General features: G+C 37.5%; 1 protein-coding gene and 1 long non-coding RNA gene across 3 annotated transcripts in view; both read left to right on the plus strand.

Annotated features, from left to right (window-relative positions):
• bab2 (bric a brac 2) overlaps positions 1–19,401 on the plus strand; it is a 138,575-nt gene that overhangs the window by 55,703 nt on the left and 63,471 nt on the right. The window lies entirely within an intron of this gene.
• Positions 3,860–7,939, plus strand: LOC141404264 (uncharacterized). The gene is made up of 2 exons (XR_012412979.1): positions 3,860–6,685; positions 7,626–7,939. It is a non-coding gene; the product is annotated as an uncharacterized lncRNA (long non-coding RNA).

The raw sequence follows: 19,401 nt of genomic DNA on the forward strand, positions 1-19,401 counted from the left end.
CTTTTACTGATCGTCCCATGATGTTTATATCATCAGCAGAAGCAAGTAACATGTGGCTATTGGTGTAGATTGTGCCACTTCTTTTGACGTTTGCCCCTCGTATAACCTTTTCTAGCAGGATGTTGAAAAGATCACACCAAAGGCTATCTCCTTGCCTGAAACCTCTTTTGGTACAAAACTCTTAGGAGAGATTCTTTCCTATTTTAAGTTAAGATCTTATGTCAGTTAGAGTCATTTTACAAAGCCGAATGAGCTTTGCGGGGATACCAAATTCAGACATTGCTTGGAATACCTTTGAACGTAGCGGTCTGTCGAAGGCTACTTTATAATCGACCAAGAAGGCGGTAGGTGTCGATCTGCATCTCTTGGGTCTTCTTAAGGATTTGCCCCAGGGTAAATATCTGGTCAATGATGGACTTACCAGGTCTAAAGCCGCATTGGTATGGTCCAATTATTTTGTTGACAATGGGCTTTAGTCGTTCGCACAATATCCCTGACACTATCTTGTAGGCGATAGGGAGAAGACTTATGCCCCTATAGTTGGGGCATAAAGTCTTATCTCCTTTCTTATGGACGGGACACAGGATGTTCAGGTTCCAATCGTCGGGTACGCATTCTTCCTGCCAGATGGAGCTTACTAGCTGATGCATACACCTTATCAGCGTGTCGCCTCCGGTTTTAAACAGCTCGGCTGGTAGGCCATCAGCTCCTGCTGCCTTATTATTCTTCAGCCGGTTTATTGCTGTCTTTACCTCATCTTGGCCTGGAGGTATACATTCAATACCATCTTCTGGGATTGGATCTGTGGTATCTTCGTCGACTTCGCTACTATTGGATACCAACAGTTTGGAAAAATGCTCTTTCCATATCCTTAGCACACTATCTGTATCAGTTACCAGATTACCTTGCTGGTCTCTACAGGAGGATGTGCCAGTTCCAAAGCCATCAGTTTAATGTTTCACTCTTTGGTAGAATTTTCGGACTTCATTCCGTCTCCTGTACATCTCGAGTTGTTCACACTCCCGCTTTTCCGTCTCTCTCTCTATTTTTCCCTCGGAAAAGACGTTTCTCCTCTCTCCTTTTCTCCCGATACCTCTCTCGTGCGCTACGCGTTACTACTGATTGTATAGTAGCCCTATATGCCACATTTTTCTCTTCGGTAGCAGCACGACACTCCTGGTCATACCATATTGAAGCCTCAAAATACCGAAAATCGGGAAGTAACGTCGTATGGGGGCTATATGAAGGTATGGACCTATACCTACCAATTTCAATAGGAGTGGTTTATACCCCCAATGAAGACTAACTACCGAATATCAGTCATTTCGTTGGGATATTGAGGCCACAATCTTCAAAATTACCGAAAATCTGGAGGCACCGCTATGGAGGCTATATGAAGGCGTGAACACTATACCGACAAAATTCAGGTGGAAAGTTTAACACTTCCAAAGAAGACTAACTACCAAATTTCAGCCATTCCGTTCGGATATTCAAGCGTTAACCTTCAAAATACCGAAAATCGGGAGGTAACGCCCTATGGGGGCTATATGAAGGCGTGGACCTTTACCTATAAATTTCAGGTGGAAAGTTTATCACCTCTAAAAAAGACTAACTACCAAATTTCAGCCATTCCGTTGGGATATTGAAGCCTTAACCTTCAAAATACCGAAAATCGGGAGGTAACGCCCTATGGGGGCTATATGAAGTCGTGGACCTATACCAATAAATTTCAAGTGGAAAGTTTAACACCTTCAAAGAAGACTAACTACCAAATTTCAGCCATTCCGTTGCAATATTGAAGCCTCAACCTTCAAAATACCGAAAATCGGGAGGTAACGCCCTATGGGGGCTATATGAAGGCGTGGACCTATACCAATAAATTTCAGGTAGAAATTTAACACCTTCAAAAAAGACCAACTACCAAATTTCAGCCATCCCGTTGGGATATTGAAGCCTCAACCTTCAAAATACCGAAAATCGGGAGGTAACGCCCTATGGGGGCTATATAAAGGCATTGAGCTATACTGACAAATTTCAAGTGGAAGGTTTAATATCCCTAACGAAGACTAAATACCAAATTTCAGCCATTTCTTTGGGATATTGAGACCACAACATTCTAAATACCGAAAATCGGAAGGTATCTTGGACCGATGTCGCCCATTTGCAATTCCAAACATCCTTGGAGTAATAGAAAATTCTATACCAAATTATAGAGCTTTATCAGGTTCGAATGTGGGCTATATTTGTCCGTTCCTTCGGGTACCTTCCACAAAAAATTTCGGATAAGTTAACTTTAAGACCAGCTCTTGAATCACTTTGGTTTTTGTTGAAGCAACTGTCATTCAGAGGCAAGTCCATACTTCTTTAGAAAACAACCCAAGATGTGTAAAAAAACCTATGGCACCATATGTAGTGACTAATGCTCTCCAGGTAACTCTCGCACTGATCAACCGATTAGGTCCAAAATTTGACCTTCGTCATATTTTGTCCAAACTTAGTTTCGGTTCGAAGATTGCCAATACCGCTCCACACCACCCAATATATAAAAAATGTACCTAAAATGGTATGCACAATATCTCTTGAACAGGGCAACTAATTTGGTCCAAACTTTGGATCTCCTAATATTTTGTCCAAATTTAGTTTAACTTCGAAAATGGCCCATATCGGTCCTCTCCTTAGGGTACCTCCCCCAAAAAAGTTGAACATTTAAGAAGTTTAGGGTCTGTTCGACGATCTTTTTGAAATTTATACCGATGCTGTTTGTTGTGGACCTGTTTAAAGCGATATTATGTTTTCCGTGGATATATCCATGCTTCCTGGAATACTGGTCCAAAAGTTATGCGGCGACCCACTGAAATGACAAGTGGACGCGATATCTATGGAAAAGATATGACTTCCAAAATAAGATCCAGTTCCATAATGCACCACGTCCATTCCTTTATGTACCTCCTCCGCAACACTTAAATGTCCAAAAAGGGCCACAAAATTCTGAAAAGACCCTAAGTACATTCGATCCGAAGATGAAATTTTCAATACACATAGGCTGAGGATATATCTCTGTCGGCAAAGCCAACTGATACTATTTTATTTGTTATGTATTTAGATTACAATTCTGACATTTTGTTTAGGATGCTGCTGAAAATTGTACATCAGTGGGATAACACTTCTCTCTTTAGATAAAAATGGGAAATTTCCCATTCATGTTTTAATGTTTGGTGCTTGTTCCCCCTCTACAAATACACCAAAGACATTCACACAAATTACCACAGGCGGCATTCATATATGGTCAATAGCATTTAGTAAAATCATTGAGCGTTGCATCTTCAAACCAACCAACCGAAAAAAGCTTTTCAATAAATTGTATAACTTTTCTAAATGTCGGGAGGAAAAAAATTCTAAGGCATTTCTGTTGAACGTTAAGTGTATCCGTTCACCATTGAAAGGCAGCAGCAGAAAAAAAAAACTGTTACAAAAGCATATCATCGAAGTTTTTCCGCAAAATTACATTTGCATAAAAACACAATTAGCAGCAGCAATGGCACCAAAGAGTAACAACGAGAACATCATGTTAGTTAAGGAGGCGTTTGGAGAGTATTGCCGTGTTTGAAGAATGGCTGGTGTTCCACAAGCAGTCTGCCATACACTTTCAACTGATCAAAGTAGTACTTGGAATGGGGAAAAAGGATGATGCTAATGATGACTAAACTACATTTCTATGTTGCACAAAAAGCGGTATGCGGTTAGCTGGTGAATGCAGGTGCTAAGAGTGTGGATGCAATAGAAAATTGTGGGTGTAGGAAGGTAGCAAGCATCCTTAGCATCAGTTGTTAAGGGTGGCCAGTATCTAAAATGCACTTGAGGGAGGATGTGGAGGTAAAGCATGTGCAAGAGAAAGTAAGCATTTGAAGGGCCTTAATTTCACTTTTCCTTATGAGTGATTTTTTTTTTATGTGGTAGTCTGTTGTGCGAGTGTGTGTTTGAAGAGTGATGTTTTATAATTGTCGAACAACAAACAACTAGACCGAAAGCAAAAGTAAAAGACACCAGGAAAGAAAGAAAGGAAGTCAACATCAATTGATGTTGGTAGTTTAGTGTTGAGTGGTAATCACTTATACCGTTATAGGAAAAAAATGTTTCTTCTTTTCACCAAAAGCAGTAGCTGTTAGGGTTAAGGCACAGTGAAATTTGCTGGTTGTACGGATCAGGCCATCAAAAACATTTTCTTTGGACTTCTTTGTTTCCTATGAAGTTGTCCTCTTTCCGTTCTTGTCCACCATAACAAATGCAGTTGGCCAAATAATTACAAATATTTTAATTTATTTGCTGCAGCTATGTCATCATCATACACAAAAAAATAACGCCATAAGTTTGCGCAACACTCCTTTAGTTGCTGCTTTCAAATAGAATTAACCGTTATATTCACATAACCTCATTTGTTATTCCATAAGAATATAACACATATATTAAAAATAATACCCATCATAATGATGACAATATACATACGTTGCGTATGTATGTTAGTTGGACTGGCGACGATCCATTCTGCCATACTACTCCAACTTGGTCACAGTTTAAATAAGAATGGAAAGTAATTATTTGTATTTTTATTGTTTACCATACTAAGATGAAAAACGCTTAAGACAATCATAAATGGTATGGTATTGAGGTAAGAGAGAAGGTGACAAAGGCGAGGGAAAGCAACATAAGAAAATGCAAATATTCGCATTCGTAAAATATATACATATGTACATATGTATTTATTTATGTGGAACTGCATAGTGCAAAAAAGCCAACACCAAATGGCCAGATGCAATAACGTCGACATGTAAAGCAATATCAGCACATAGCATAAGTAAGTTACAGTGATGCCAATTTGGCGTTTTTTGGTTTAAAATTATTATGAAGTCTTTAGGGCAGCGAAAATCAGGGGCAAAACACCACCAACGTAGGTTGAGTCAGATTTGCCACGGTGGAACCCACCCACCAACAAAAACTACCTGCAATAAACAGCTCGACTTACCGGCATATTTTGCGTGGGAGGCCCACGAGGGATTGGCCCTACAATTTTCGGACATTGTGGAGCTTATACCTCGATAGGCATTGACTTCCTCAAGAAATATACTGCTGTAGTCATGACGGTGGTAACTGAAGGACTGGTCCGACATATTTCATCTTGGAATTTGATGTAAGTTTGGAAGTCACTACTTTCGATAGTTATCGTGTACAACAGTCATTTAGTTGCGTGGGAGGCCCACGAAGGTTTGGCACTAAAAATTTCTGACATTGTGGAGCCCATACCTCCATAGGAATTGACTGGAATTTGATGTAAGTTTGGAAGTCACTCCTTTTGATAGTTATCGCGGACAACAGTCATTCAGTTGGGCGCAGAAGAATTTTTTGAGAGATTTTGGACCACTGTATTAGAAAGCATGGACTTGTCTACAAAAATATGCATATATCATTGTAAACAGGTCCACAAGGAGTAACCTGGCTAAAAATTTAAAAACAATACATAGTTATCGTGGCCGCCAGCCATTTTAGCAAGTTACTGAAGTCATTAAACTGTTCTTAAAACAAAAAGTAATTTTTTTAAGAAGAAGGTAACTACAAGAATTGTCCGATATAGAACTTCTGTAAACGTGATATAGGCTGTAGAGAAATATTACGATGTGTAAAAGTCAGTCCATCTTTTCGATAGCTTTTATGGCCACCAGTATCTCAGAATGCAATGAAGGGGGTAAGTACCTGAAAGATTGGGCCGATATAATCCACCTACGTATATTATGTTTGGAAGAAACAATATGATGTAGAAAGTCTGCGCCAAATCGGTTACTCCCTTCGAGTGTTATCGTTTTAACTACCCAAATAGGTCGTAACATGAGTTTCTTGGTGGAGGCCTCTGTTAGGCGGGTACTGATTTTGCACTTGTGTGCATCTAATGGACAACACTTTACCATTGCGCTTGCATTTAACGATACGATGGTAGTATCAATAAACCAGGTGAACTGAGTGAAGTTGGCTGCGGTTTTCATGTTATCATTGGGGAGGCTCCTTCCTCATTCGCAAGGTTTTTTTTTCATAGTAACATACATTATATATATCGCCGTAAGGTACAATTTCCATCGTGTTGCGGGGCAAATACTGGTCCACCACCTTTAGCGCATGTTCAATGTAGTTCCCCTGAAGACACCGTGACAATGTCCACTTTATATTAAAGAGAAATCAAAACAAGTCCCGGATTTCCCACTTTATAAAACACGTTTAGAAAGACTACTTTTTAAATAATGCCTTTTGTAGGTGTCCTGAACATAGATGATGTTTCGTCAATTGAAAATCCTTTGTAGGTCTTCTTCTATACAATACCAACTAATGGACGACAAAACCAACGACGAAGATAATGATGTCGACGACAACAGCGGCAACTAAATCGAGCAAAACTTTACCAATGATAGCATCAATCAAGCAAATGAATTGAGTGAAGTTGGCCGCGGTTTTCATTAGGAAACTTCATTCTTTTATTTCTAGACATTTAGAGCGTGTGAAGATCAATATCTACTTCAGATGGAAGAGTAATCACAATAAGTTCGGGGGTTTTTAGTCATTATAGAAAACAGATATCTTTTGTAGGCCTGCTGACTATAGAAGACATTTACCAGATATGTTGTCAATTGAAGACCCATTGTAGGTCTTCTTCATTATGAACGACGACGACAACAGCGGCAACCACATGGAGGAAAACTTTACAGATGGTAGTAGCATCAATCAAGCAAATGAATTGAGTAAAGTTGGCCGCGGTTTTCATGCTAACATTTCCTAGGCATTTTCGTAGTAATGTCCTTTAACCCAAGATTTTTAAAGTGTTGCCCAGTACATGTTGGCCCAGAGCGGCAACTACATCGACGAAAACTTTTCCGATCAAAATTAGTCATGGATTTTTTTTTTCATTATAGAAAACCCGTAGAAGGTTTTCTTTTTGAAATGATACCTTTTAAATATCTCCTGCCTATAGTTGATGTTGTGTATAAAATACATGTTGTAGGTCTTTTTCTATAAAATGCCAAATGATGGACGACAACAACAACGATGATGATGTCAACGACAGCGGCAACTACATCGAGGAAAACTTTATTGATGATAGGTGGCATCATTCAAGCAAATGAATTGAGTGAAGTTGGCTGCGATTTTGCTATGTTAACATTAGGAGACTTTATTCTTCCTTTCCTAGACATTTAGACCCTGTGAGGATCAGATGGAAGAGTAATCAAAATAAATTCTGGGGGTTTTAGTCATTATAGAAAACCTTTACCTTTTGTAGGCTTGCTGACCATTGAAGATATTTACAAGATATGTTGTCAATTGAAGACCCATTGTAGGTCTTCTTCATTATGAACGACGACGAAGATGAGGAAAACTTAACCGATGGTAGTAGCATCAATCAAGCAAATGAATTGAGTGAAGTTGGCCGCGGTTTTCATTTCTTAGGCATTTTCGTAGTAACGTCCTTTAACCCAAGATTTTTAAAGTGTTGCCCAGTACATGTTGGCCCACAGCGGCGACTACGAGCAAAACTTTTCCGATCCAAATTAGTCATGGATTTTTTTGTCATTATAGAAAACCTGTAGAAGGTCTTCTTTTTGAAATGAGACCTTTTAAATGTCTCCCGCCTATAGGAGACATTTACAACATGTTTTGTGTATAAAATACATGTTGTAGGTCTTTTTGTATAAAATACCAAATGATGGACGACAACAGCAACGATGATGATGTCAACGACAGCGGCAACTACATCGAGGAAAACTTTATTGATTATAGGTAGCATCATTCAATCAAATGAAGTGAGTAAAGTTGGCTGCGATTTTCATGTTAACATTAGGAAACTTCATTCTTCCTTTCCTAGACACCGTGTGCAGATCAATACCAGATGGAAGATAAATCAAAATAAGTGCTGGGTTTTTAGTCATCAGAGAAAACCTTTACCTTTTGTAGGTATTTACAAGATCTTTGGTCAATTGAAGACCCATTGTAGGTCTTCTTCAATATGAACGACGATGATGGTGTCGACAACAGCGGCAACTACATCGAGGAAAACTTTATTGATGATAGGTAGCATCATTCAAGAAAATGATTTGAGTGAAGTTAGCTGCCGTTTTATGTCAAGTCCAAACAAACAAATTGAGTGAAGTTGGCTGCGGTTTTCATGTTAATATTAAGGAGGTTTCTTTTTCTTTTCCTAGACATTTTCGTAGAAACGGTTGGGCCACCACCTTCAGCGAATGTTAATGACACCGTATGGGGATCAATGTCCATTTCAGGTGAAAGAGAAATACAAATTATTCCTGAATGTCCCCTTTTATACAACACCTTTAGAAGGCATTCTTTCTTAAATAATACATTTTAATGGTCTCCTGCGTATAGAAGACATTTGCAATATGTTTTGTAAATTGAAAACCTATTGTAGGTCTTCTTCCTTTCCCAGTCATTTTCGTAGTAACGGACTTTAAGCCATAGTTTTTATCGTTTTGCATGTTTGCCCAGCACTTTCAGCCGATTTTAAATGTAGTTCCGCAGATGACGTCGTGTGGAGATCAGTGTACACTTCAGATGAAAAAAAAAAAAAATAATAAAATAAGTCCTGAATTTCCCCCTTTTGTAGAATACCCTTAGAAGCTTTTCTTTTTGAAGTAAGACTTTTTGTTGATCTCGTGTCTATAGAATACATTTACAAAATCTTTTGTAAATTGGAGGTAGAAAATACCAACTCATGATATTGATCATGTCGACGTCGAGAAAAAACTTTAGCGGTGGTGTAGCTTCAATCAAGCAAATTTATTGAGTGAAGTTGGTTGCGGTTTCCTTGTTAACATTAGGGAGGTTCCTTCGTCTTTTCCTATTTATTTTCGTAGTAACGTGCAATAACCCAAGATTTGTATACTGTTGAGGAGTAGATGTTGCCTATAGAAGACATTTACAAGATGTTTTGGCTATAGAAGAATACCTATTGTAGGTCTTCTTCTATAGAATACCAATTGATGGCCACCTATCTGCAGTTGACATTTTGAAGATTTTTTTTCTATAGAAGACCTTTTGAAGCACTTGCTTGTATATAATAAACATAGAAGGTCTTCTGTCTATAAAAGTCACATAAAAGATTTCCTGTATAAGAAGTCAGTTTGAAGACCTTATTTCTCTAAAAGACCTATTAAAGGTCTATACAAAATTTTTAGAAGAAAACTTGAGAAGGTCTCTTTTATAAAAGCCCTTTTAGAGCTCTTTTTCCATAGGAGTCCGCGTGAACTTGTTCTATGTATTGTTGTTCTAAGGTTTGTTGAAGCTACCTTTATTATAATATATCCTTAAAAGGTGTGCTGTTTATAAAACGTATTTTAAAGGTCTTTTGATCTATGGAAGACCCTTTAAAGTGCTCGTATCTATAGAAAATATTTACAAGTTCCTTTTTTTCATAGAAACCTATATTTGTGTCGTTCATGAACGAACTAGTTAAAAAAAAAACGATTCCGTAAAATGAACGAACGGAACCACCTCATTCATTTATATCGCTCTTTTAGGTTATATTATCATGTTCATTTAGCTCATCTTCAGGCTAATAAAATGACTACTGATTATTCAAAAGAAAATGATAAACTGAAATGAACGAGAATAAAGCAACCATGGCACAATTACCAGCTGATCGAACTTGGACTGTCAAAATAAGTTGTTGTAAATTGAATTCTCATACAAAAACGCAACACATTTTGACATTTTAAGTGTACAACAAGGAGTTTTGTGGTTGTTATTGTTACGCGATGCATCTACCTTGGTAATTGTGCAATGGATCCAATGAACGAAAAGAACGACCTGCGGATCCTTTTGGTGAACGGAATGAAAAATATAGATTCGCTCAATATTATAGAGAAGCTATTTGCGGCCTCATGACCATTAGAGTTGGGCAATCTAGTTCCCAAAGCGGATCTATCTTTCTAGTTCTTTTTCCCAAAAGGAACTAGTTCCTTATTATAGTTCCGTAGTTCCGAGACCGATATAGTTCAACGAATTTTTATCTTTCATCGTTCTTTTCGCTCCAAATAGTTCTGAGACCGAAATGGTTCAACGAATTTGTATCTTTCATTGTTCTTTTAGCTCCGAATAGTTTCGATATTCAAATAGTTCAACGAATCTTTCTCTTTCCTCGCTCTTTTTGTTTCCTTCGTTCCAAATAGTTCCGAGACCGAAATGTTTTCATGGTTTGGTGGTCAACGTAAGATCGACGTAGGCGTTAAATTGAAGGAAACAGAAAAACGAAAGGAACTATATGAACTAAAGGAACTATATAAACACAAGAGATGGATATAGTTCCAATAGTTCCTTGTCCGGAATAGTTCCTTGGAACTAGTTCGTTCCGGAACTACACAACTCTAATGACCATAGAAGACCTTTCAAAGTTCTCCATTTGAAGGTCTTCATTTTATTTATATCGCTCATTTATATTAGATTATCTTGTTCAGTTAGCACCTCTCGTTCATTTAGCTCATCTTCAAGACTAATAAAATAAATATTGCTGATGAGAATAGAATGTAATATAATAATTAGCCAACGAACGCAAAGAACGACCTGCGGATCCTCTTGGAGATCAATTCGCTCGATGAACGTTATTGTGCAATACTATGGAAAATCAATTTACGACTTCATGGTCATGAAGAAGTTATCCGTTTGAAGGTCTTCAATCTGTAGAAAACATCTAGTAGGGTAATTTACACTATAGAAAGCAATTTTGAAGGCCTCCTGAACATCTTTTGGTGGTACTTTTTCTATAGATGATCTTTGGAACTAAAAGGTCTGCCGCCTACAGAAGACATTTTGAGGCATACGAGTCTCTGAAACATCTTTAAAAGGTAACTGTATACATAAAAGCTTTTCAGATCTCCTGTCAAGGGTAAGCCTTTGAAAGGTTGTTTGGCTATGAAAGATATTTGATAGATCTTCTAACTATAAAAGACCTTGGGAAATGGCTAAGACTCTTATAAGGCCTCCCATCAAAAGAAGATATATTATATTATAGAAGAACTTGTTGCAGAAAATATCGTTCGCTTACGGTAAGCGTTGCCTTCTAAAATGTTAAAGCTCTAACCCATTAATGCAATATAGAACAAGTATCATTTAGGGGCATCTTTCCAATCGGTTTAAACATTTTGCTATAGGTAGTGCCCTTGAGATATACCCTTGTAAAAATAAGGGGTTAGTAAGGACATTTGTAATGGATTTTTTGTCGGGTTATACCATAACTTTGGCTGCTGCGAAAAGTTGTTGGATTTTGTTTTAAGTGAGCCACACTGCATAAAATGTGTTCCAAACTTCCATGCATAGCTTGGAAAATATTCGCTTATGTTTTTTGTTTTTGCTTACGCGCGTTTCTTTTTCTTTTTTTTGCCTTTTTCTTCTTCTTTTTCTGCTAACCCATCAAATATTTACAAATGTTTTGTATGTCGCAAAGTTTATTAATTACATATACAAACTGGGCGCATAGACAGATAGCTATCCGCAAAACGTTCGGCGACGACAACGGCGATGATGATGATGTTGACGACGACCACGGCAACTACACATCGAGGAAAACTTTACCCACTAATTACCTAGTCCACAGTCACAACAAAAGTGCAAATAGTTGCTTAGCTTTTTGTTGTTGCTGTTGTTTCTTTTGCTTTCTATAACAATATAACAAAAACAACAACAATGGAGGGGGAATATAAAATAAAATAAATTGTTATAGTGTCTGAGCGCTATAACATTTTATTTATTTATTTGTTTGCGTTTGTTATTCTGCCCTCTGCTTCGACGGCGACGACAACTTGGTCGTCGTCATCGTTTGAATTTTTTGCCATACATTTGACTTATTTTTTTACAATATTTGCCCTGGTGTCTTTAGTTTGACATCAAATATTGCTGCAATATGGTGGAGTGGGGAGGGGAGAGGCAGTATGTTTGAGTCTTATTGGTTTCAAGAAGTGTTCCTGGGACTATGAAAACCTGAGGGAACGTAGAATTTGTTGGCCATTAAAAATGCTCTAAAAGTTATAGATCGTCTCTGGGGGCTTAAGGTACATTTATGTGCTATTCTACAACTTAGGACAAGTCCTGGAAAGGCAAAAGTATCTCTCGTCAGACAAAATGCACTCAAAATATATTTGCATTTTGACCTGCTATCTTCTTGGTTGACAGTGCTTTAACTATTTCATGCTTTCTTAATTAAAAACGCTCTATGGTCTCCACACGTTGTGACAACTCAAACAAATTTCAAAATAAATGTAACAACAAATGTCAACTGTGATCAGTTTATTTTTTCATTCCAACACATATTTTCTCAAATGACTGATCAGTTGGTTTGCTTTAAAATCATAACATACAAAAACCAATCATATAAATAAATGACATACCGTAGACCCCATCCCCTATCTCCCTCACCCACCATTTCAAGCCGCCGTACAAATCCATTATCCAATGTAGTGGTGATGAACTTCTTTCGAATGACGGCTGGTGAGCAAAAGATGAATAGCTTTATGTCTGATGGCTGATTGAATTTATTTTCTTATTAGACAAACAGAGAGGTGATAGTGTTGCGGGGAGAGCGATGGTAGGGGGGTTATAAATTTCATCAATCGTAAATCAATTCAGATTGCCTTCATTTCCAAGAATTATAATGAATAAATTGAAGGTATTGCTCTGCTCTGCCAGAGTCGTCATATAGCAACAAGAAAAACACAACAAACACACAAAAAACTAAATAAATGAACATTAAAATGAATAACGTATAGAAAACAAAATTATAGTTTTAATTACTATGACGTGTAGAATGTTGTTGTAATTATTGTTGTTGCTTTTTATTATTATTTATAATTTTTTACTACAATGTCATTACTTTTAAAGCGGGCCTGTGAACGTCAAGCCATAAATATTCATCACACACAGATAGTTGGAAACTCATACACACACATCCACACATTGCTACACCAATGAGGTTGAACAGTGGTAAGGGGACAGCAAATTGTAGGTGGGGGGAAGAAAACTTTAAGGGAAAGTAATAGCTATGCATACCCCCACTGCTGTACACAAAACTTAAGAATATTTTATTTGAAAATTTTGCCTATTAGGGTTAAGATAATTTTTAATATTAATTTTAATTAATTTCTCGTTGGAGTCGAGCTTAATGACCGAGGATTTTTTGCAAGTGGAAAAGGTAAGGCGAAGATTCGAACTCACACAACCACCAGCACATTCCACATATTTTACTTTTGCCCTCGAATTACAGATTTGTAGCTAAATACACTACCCACTGTGTTAAGCTTACGATCTTACACACATGATCTATGCCACCGTGCTCATTGCTTAGTAATGAGTAAAATAATAGTATTTTCTTTGTAAAATTTTAAATAACCCATAATTTTTCGCCTTGTGTTAATGCAGGAAAGAGGTAGCTGGTTTACATTATTTTATAAGGGGTTATTCGGCTTATGTTGATAGAACATGTGGCATTTAGTGGCATCTCTCCGATCGGGGTGACATGGTATCCACAGCTAGTCCTTGGTACTTTGAGCACAACTATGTATAGTTTTACGGGCAAAGGTCATACTTCTCGTGATATGGGTATTGAAATTTCGGAAATGTTTTACTTTAACACCATATTGGCCTTGGATTTTTGAAAGCGTTTTACCTTGGTGCCTCGATCACAGCGATGTATAGTTTTCCGGGGAGAAGTCGGTACCTCACGGCTAAAGGTCTTGTAATTTTAAAGGTCTTCGAGTCACTGAATAGATTTAGCAAGTCTGATACCTGATGAAGAGCTTTGGGAGTTCTTATATCAAAATCTTCTAGATATTTTAATGATACAATACCTCTTAGAAAATAGGTCCTCGTTTTGGTATAGCCCCATATAACAGCCCCCCCCCCTGTTTTGGAATAAGCCCCATATTATGAGGATTTTAGCTACACTTTTTAACCTAACTAGCTGTAATTTGACACTTGAGGTATTCAGTGGTCGAGAAGCTTCTCCACCAATATTCGACCACATAGGTCCATTTTTTGGTATTCCCCCATATAAAGGTACCAACCGATTGAAGATTTTTTTAGATAAATTTTTTACCATTTTTTAGGCATTTGGTCAAACAATTTTTGCACCTAATAGGAAACTAATTATTCCATTTTAGTTCAGAATATTTTATTGTGGAGTGTACGAGGGCGGTTCGGAAACCTCTTAGCCTATCAATGAAAGAGAATAGTTAGTTTTTCAAAAATATTTTTATTTTTCAATATAATCTCCTGAAACTTCAATACACTTAGTCCAACGCTTTTCTAGCAATTCTATCCCTTGATTAAAATAGTTTTCCTCAAGGTCTTCAAAATAGTGGTTTACAACTGTAATTGCATCTTCATTTGAGGTAAAACGCTTGCCAGCAAGGAATTTTTTAGATTTGGGAACAAGTAAAAGTCACTGGGAGCTAAATCAGGAGAATAAGGTGGGTGGTCAAGCAACTCGTACTTTAATTCGTTGATTTTAGCCATTGTTAAAACACTCTTTTGCGCTGGTGCGTTGTCTTGATAAAAATTATTTATTTTTTTTTGTGTTGTAAGCCAGGACGTTTTTCTCGAATTTGTACATTTAATTGATCCGAAAGGTTGCAATAGTACTCTGAATTTATTGTTTTACCCTTTTGCAGATAGTCAATCAATATAAGTAAAAAAGTATCAGTCGGCGTGGCCGACAGAGATATACCCTCAGCCTGTGTATATTGAAACAATTTTTCCCAAAATACGTATGTATTTAGAGAGTTTTGAAAATTTTGGCCGTATTAAACGACAAAAATGTTGATTAAGATTAAAGAACAAAAGTTTTGCGGATGAAATACTTAAAGGAATGGATCGACATTGACCATTATGGAAGTGGATCTCCAGCCACTACATATGGTGCCATAGGGGGTTTTTACACCCTTCGGGCTGTTTACTCAAGAAGTGTGGATTTGCCCCTGAAAAAACGTTTACCATCGTAATTGAGGCAGCGAATGCAAGTTGCTTCAACAAAAATCAAAGTGATTCGATAGCAGGTCTTAAAGTGAACTTATCCAAAATTTTGTTTGGGAGGTACTGGATGAAGTGGACAAATATAGTCCATATTTGAACCTGATCTATATCTGGTAGATATATTAGGATGTGTAAAGTATGGACCAATTCGACCACTCCCTTTAAAAGTTACCGTACGAAAAATTTTCCGGACATTTTTGAACTTTTGTGGGGTAGGTAGCTGAAGGAGTGAAGCGATATGGCTTATCTTCGGACTTACACTAAGTTTGGACAAAATATTACTTAAGCCAAAATTTGGACCGAATCGGCAGATCAGTTCGAGAATTATCTTGCGCTCCAACCACTACATGGTGTCATATGGGTTTTTGAACCTTTTAGGCTATTTTTCAGGAAGTATGGTTTTGCCCCTGATGAAACTTGTACCGCCGTATGGGCGGCAGTGAATACAAGTTGTTACAACAAAAATCAAAACGATTCGAGAGCAGGTCCTAAACTGAACTTTTTCGAAATTTTGTGTGGGAGGTACCGGAAGGCGTGGACCGATTGAATCCATATTGAAACCTCATCTAAGTTTGGTAGAAATTTCACGATGTGCAAAGTATGGACAAAATCGGTTACTCCCTTAAAGAGTTATCGTGCGCACAAATTTTCCGAACATTTTCGAACTCTTGTGGGGGAGGTACCGGAAGGAGTAGACCGATATAACCAATCTTCGAACTTAAACTAAGTTTGGACAAAATATTGCGAAACCCAAATGTTGGACCAAATCGGTTCATCCGTTCGAGAGTTATCGTGCGCACCAGCCAGACAGACAGACGGACGGACATTACTAAATCGACTTCAAATTGTCTGAAACACATTTCGTCCAAACATACTTGGGGTCTAAAACCATTATTTCGATGAGGCACATTTTGCCCGTATGAGAGTGTATATACCCTCGTTAGCATAAATGCTGAAGGTAAAAAATGGAGGGTAAAAATCTCCTGGAGGTCTCCTTCCGTTGAACGTCTTTCAAAGTTTTGAAGACCTTTATATTCGAGAGATTTTCCTAAAACTGACCTAAGACTCAATGATATTCGGGATTTTAACGTCGCCTCTGCGGTGATTACAACAACTACAATTTGAGCAAACACTGTTGTCAGTGCATGGTTTTTAAATTAGTGAGTGGAGAGCTCTATTTGCTTGCTCGCGAGTAAAGGGCTGCGGAATGCGGATTGATATGAGCGTCTCGAAGATAATCGAGTTACTGCTGTCGACTCAAAAGGGGTCGAGTGCCGATGCCAATCGTTATAATCGACTCTACGGTGATCGGATTAATATATACTGAAAAAAAATCCGGCGAAAAAAAATTATCATATTGAAATTCGATAAAATTATTTGATCACAAAGTTAAAATACAACGGATAAAATATTTCACATATTGACTAAAATATTTATCGATTTTTTATATTAAACTGATAAAATGGAATTTGTGGAATATTTTGATAAATATTTTGTCAATATGTGAAATATTTTATTAGTTGTATTTTTACTTTGTGATCAAATCATTTTTATCGAATTTTGTCAATATAAAAATTTTTTTTATCGCCGGATAATCGATAAATTTTTGATTGAATCTTTGAATTTTTTTATAAAATGGCTAAATTTTTTTTCTTTGTAGACCAATCGATGGTAATCAGGTTGTTGCTGCTCATGTTGATGTCATCGGCTCGAAGATAATTGGGTTGTTGCAGTGGGGTCGTAGGTAATGATACGGTATGACTCGGAGATAGTCGGGAGTGTTGCTCGGTTCTGAAGTCTTCGAATGTCGTCGGCCCGGAATTAATCGGGTCTTTTGCTATCGGGAAAAAGTTCGCTTAGTGACAACTACCTATGAGCTTTAGCGAAGGCTTATCTGACTGATATCAGTTGCCAAAACTTCGGGCGAGCGATATTCGAAAACTTCGTTCACCCAGTTTACAAGAGCGTACTAAGCGCTGTATTGAAGACTTGGCTCAAGGAATGTCTTTTATAGTAAAAAGTGCTTTTGGAGGTCTTTTTTCTATAGATGACCCTTCGAAGGTCCGTTTTTAAGACCTCTATAGGCAGGTCTTAGATATATTCTCCTGTCTATAGAATAGTATTTTGAAGATATACAGTCTGTGAAAGTCCTTTAAATGATGGTGAAACGATGTCCATTGTAAGGCCTCTCCCATCTGTGGAAGATATTTCGAAGAAGTCCTTTAAACGGGTTAGAATGAAGATATTTTTAGATAGAAGACTTCTCATAGATTTACTTTTTTACAAATGACCCTTATAAGGATTCTCCCATTTATAAAAGATATTTCCAAGGAAGCCTGATTTTTAAGGTGAAAATAGCAAAAAAACATTTGAAAATATTCAATTTTTACACTTTTTTCTCCAATTCTGGTCCAAAGATACCCAACCGCCCATAAATTAGGGATACCGTAAACAACTTTTTAGAACATATGAGGATTCTAGGAATGATTCTCAGGGCTGAAATTTAAGGGAATAACAAACTGTTAAAAACTCAAGTAAATTTGAAAGGTTTGGCATTTACGGACCTGAAGAGGAAAGAATGATCTAAAATAATCGAATTTTGAGCTTGAAGAAACGTTCCTAGAATCTTCATATATTCTAGAAAGTTGTTTATTGAAGTCTTAGGTACATTTTTGTAGTTGACGGTATCCTTAATTTTTGGGCGGTTGGGTATCTTTGGACCAGAATTGGAGAAAAAAAGTGTAAAAATTTAATATTTTCAAAAGGGTTTTGCTATTTTCACCTTATAGAACCGTTCATAGACATTTCGCATGTTCCAGAAAGTTGTTCATTGATGTCTTTGCTACATTATTGAAGTTGTGTGTTTTCTTGAATATTGAACGGTTTAGTATCTATGGACCAAAACCAGAGAAAACAGGATAAAAATCCCATTTGCTTTGTTATTTTGGCCTTTAAGAACCGTCCTTACAGAGATCGTATGTTCTAAAAAGATGTTTATTGGGATCTGAGGTACATTTTTGTAGCAGACCAAACCCGAGAAAAATGTTTAAAAGAAATTTGACTTTGGCGATTTTGACCTTGCGGGTGAAGTTTGATGGATTATATGTGTTCACAATTTTTATTCTTTAAGACAAGATCTACAACTTTGCCTCTGAGATAAATTCAAAACTCCTAACGGTTTGGAAGATATAGTCTTGAAAAATTACCCCTTTTAACATCAAAGCTTCAAACCTTATAACCGGGAAAGTTGATGAGATAGGGAAAAATGGCGAGACATGTGTCTTCTATTTCACGATAACTCTCGAACGGATGACCCGATTGTCCAAACTTAGTTTAAGTTCGAAGATTAGCTATATCGGTCCACTCCTTTCGGTACCTCCCCCACAAAAGTTCCAAAATGTTCGGAAAATTTGTGGGCACGATAACTCTTGAAGGGAGTAACCGATTTGGTCCATACTTTGCACATCGTAAAATTTCTACCAGATTTAGATGAGGTTCCAATATGGAGTCAATCGGCCCACTCCTTCGGGTAACTCCCACACAAAATTTCGGAAAAGTTCAGTTTAGGACCTGCTCTCGAATCGCTTTGATTTTTGTTGCAACAACTTGTATTCACTTCCTTCCATACGATGGTCCAAGTTTCATCAGGGGCAAGTCCATACTTCCTGAGAAAATGGCCAGAAAGTTGCAAAAAGCCCCTATGACACCGTGTGTAGTGGTTGGAGCGCAAGATAACTCTCGAACGGATCTGCCGATTCGGTCCAAAATTTGGCCTTAGTAATAGTTTGTTCAAACATAGTTTAAGTTCGAAGATAAGCCATGTCGGTCTACTCCTTTAGGTACCTCCCCCACAAAAGTTCAAAAATGTTCGGAACAATTGTTCGTACGGAAACACTTGAAGGGAGTGGCCGAACTGGTCCATACTTCACACATCCTAATATATCTGCCAGATATAGATTAGTTTAAAATATGGACTATATTTGTCCACTCATCCGGTACCTCCCACACACAATTTCGTATAAGTTCACTATCGAATCACTTTGAGCAAACATACTTCTTGAGCAAACAGCCTGAAGGGTGTAAAAAATCCCTATGGCACCATATGTAGTGGCTGGAGACACAATTCCTTAATGGTCAATCCATTCCTTTAAGTATCTCCTCCGCAAACATTTTTATCTCTATCCTAATCAACATTTTTGTCGGTTCATACGCCCAAAATTTTTGAAACCACCTAAATGCATACGTTTTTTGGGGAAAAAATTGTTTCAATATTCATAGGCTGAGGGTACATCGCTACAAATTTCTTTTGTTCAGAGACTCATAATGAAATTAGAT

The sequence above is a fragment of the Musca autumnalis genome, unplaced genomic scaffold (genome assembly GCF_047663935.1).
Source record: "Musca autumnalis isolate F117 unplaced genomic scaffold, ASM4766393v1 scaffold_4, whole genome shotgun sequence".
Lineage (NCBI taxonomy): Eukaryota > Metazoa > Arthropoda > Insecta > Diptera > Muscidae > Musca > Musca autumnalis.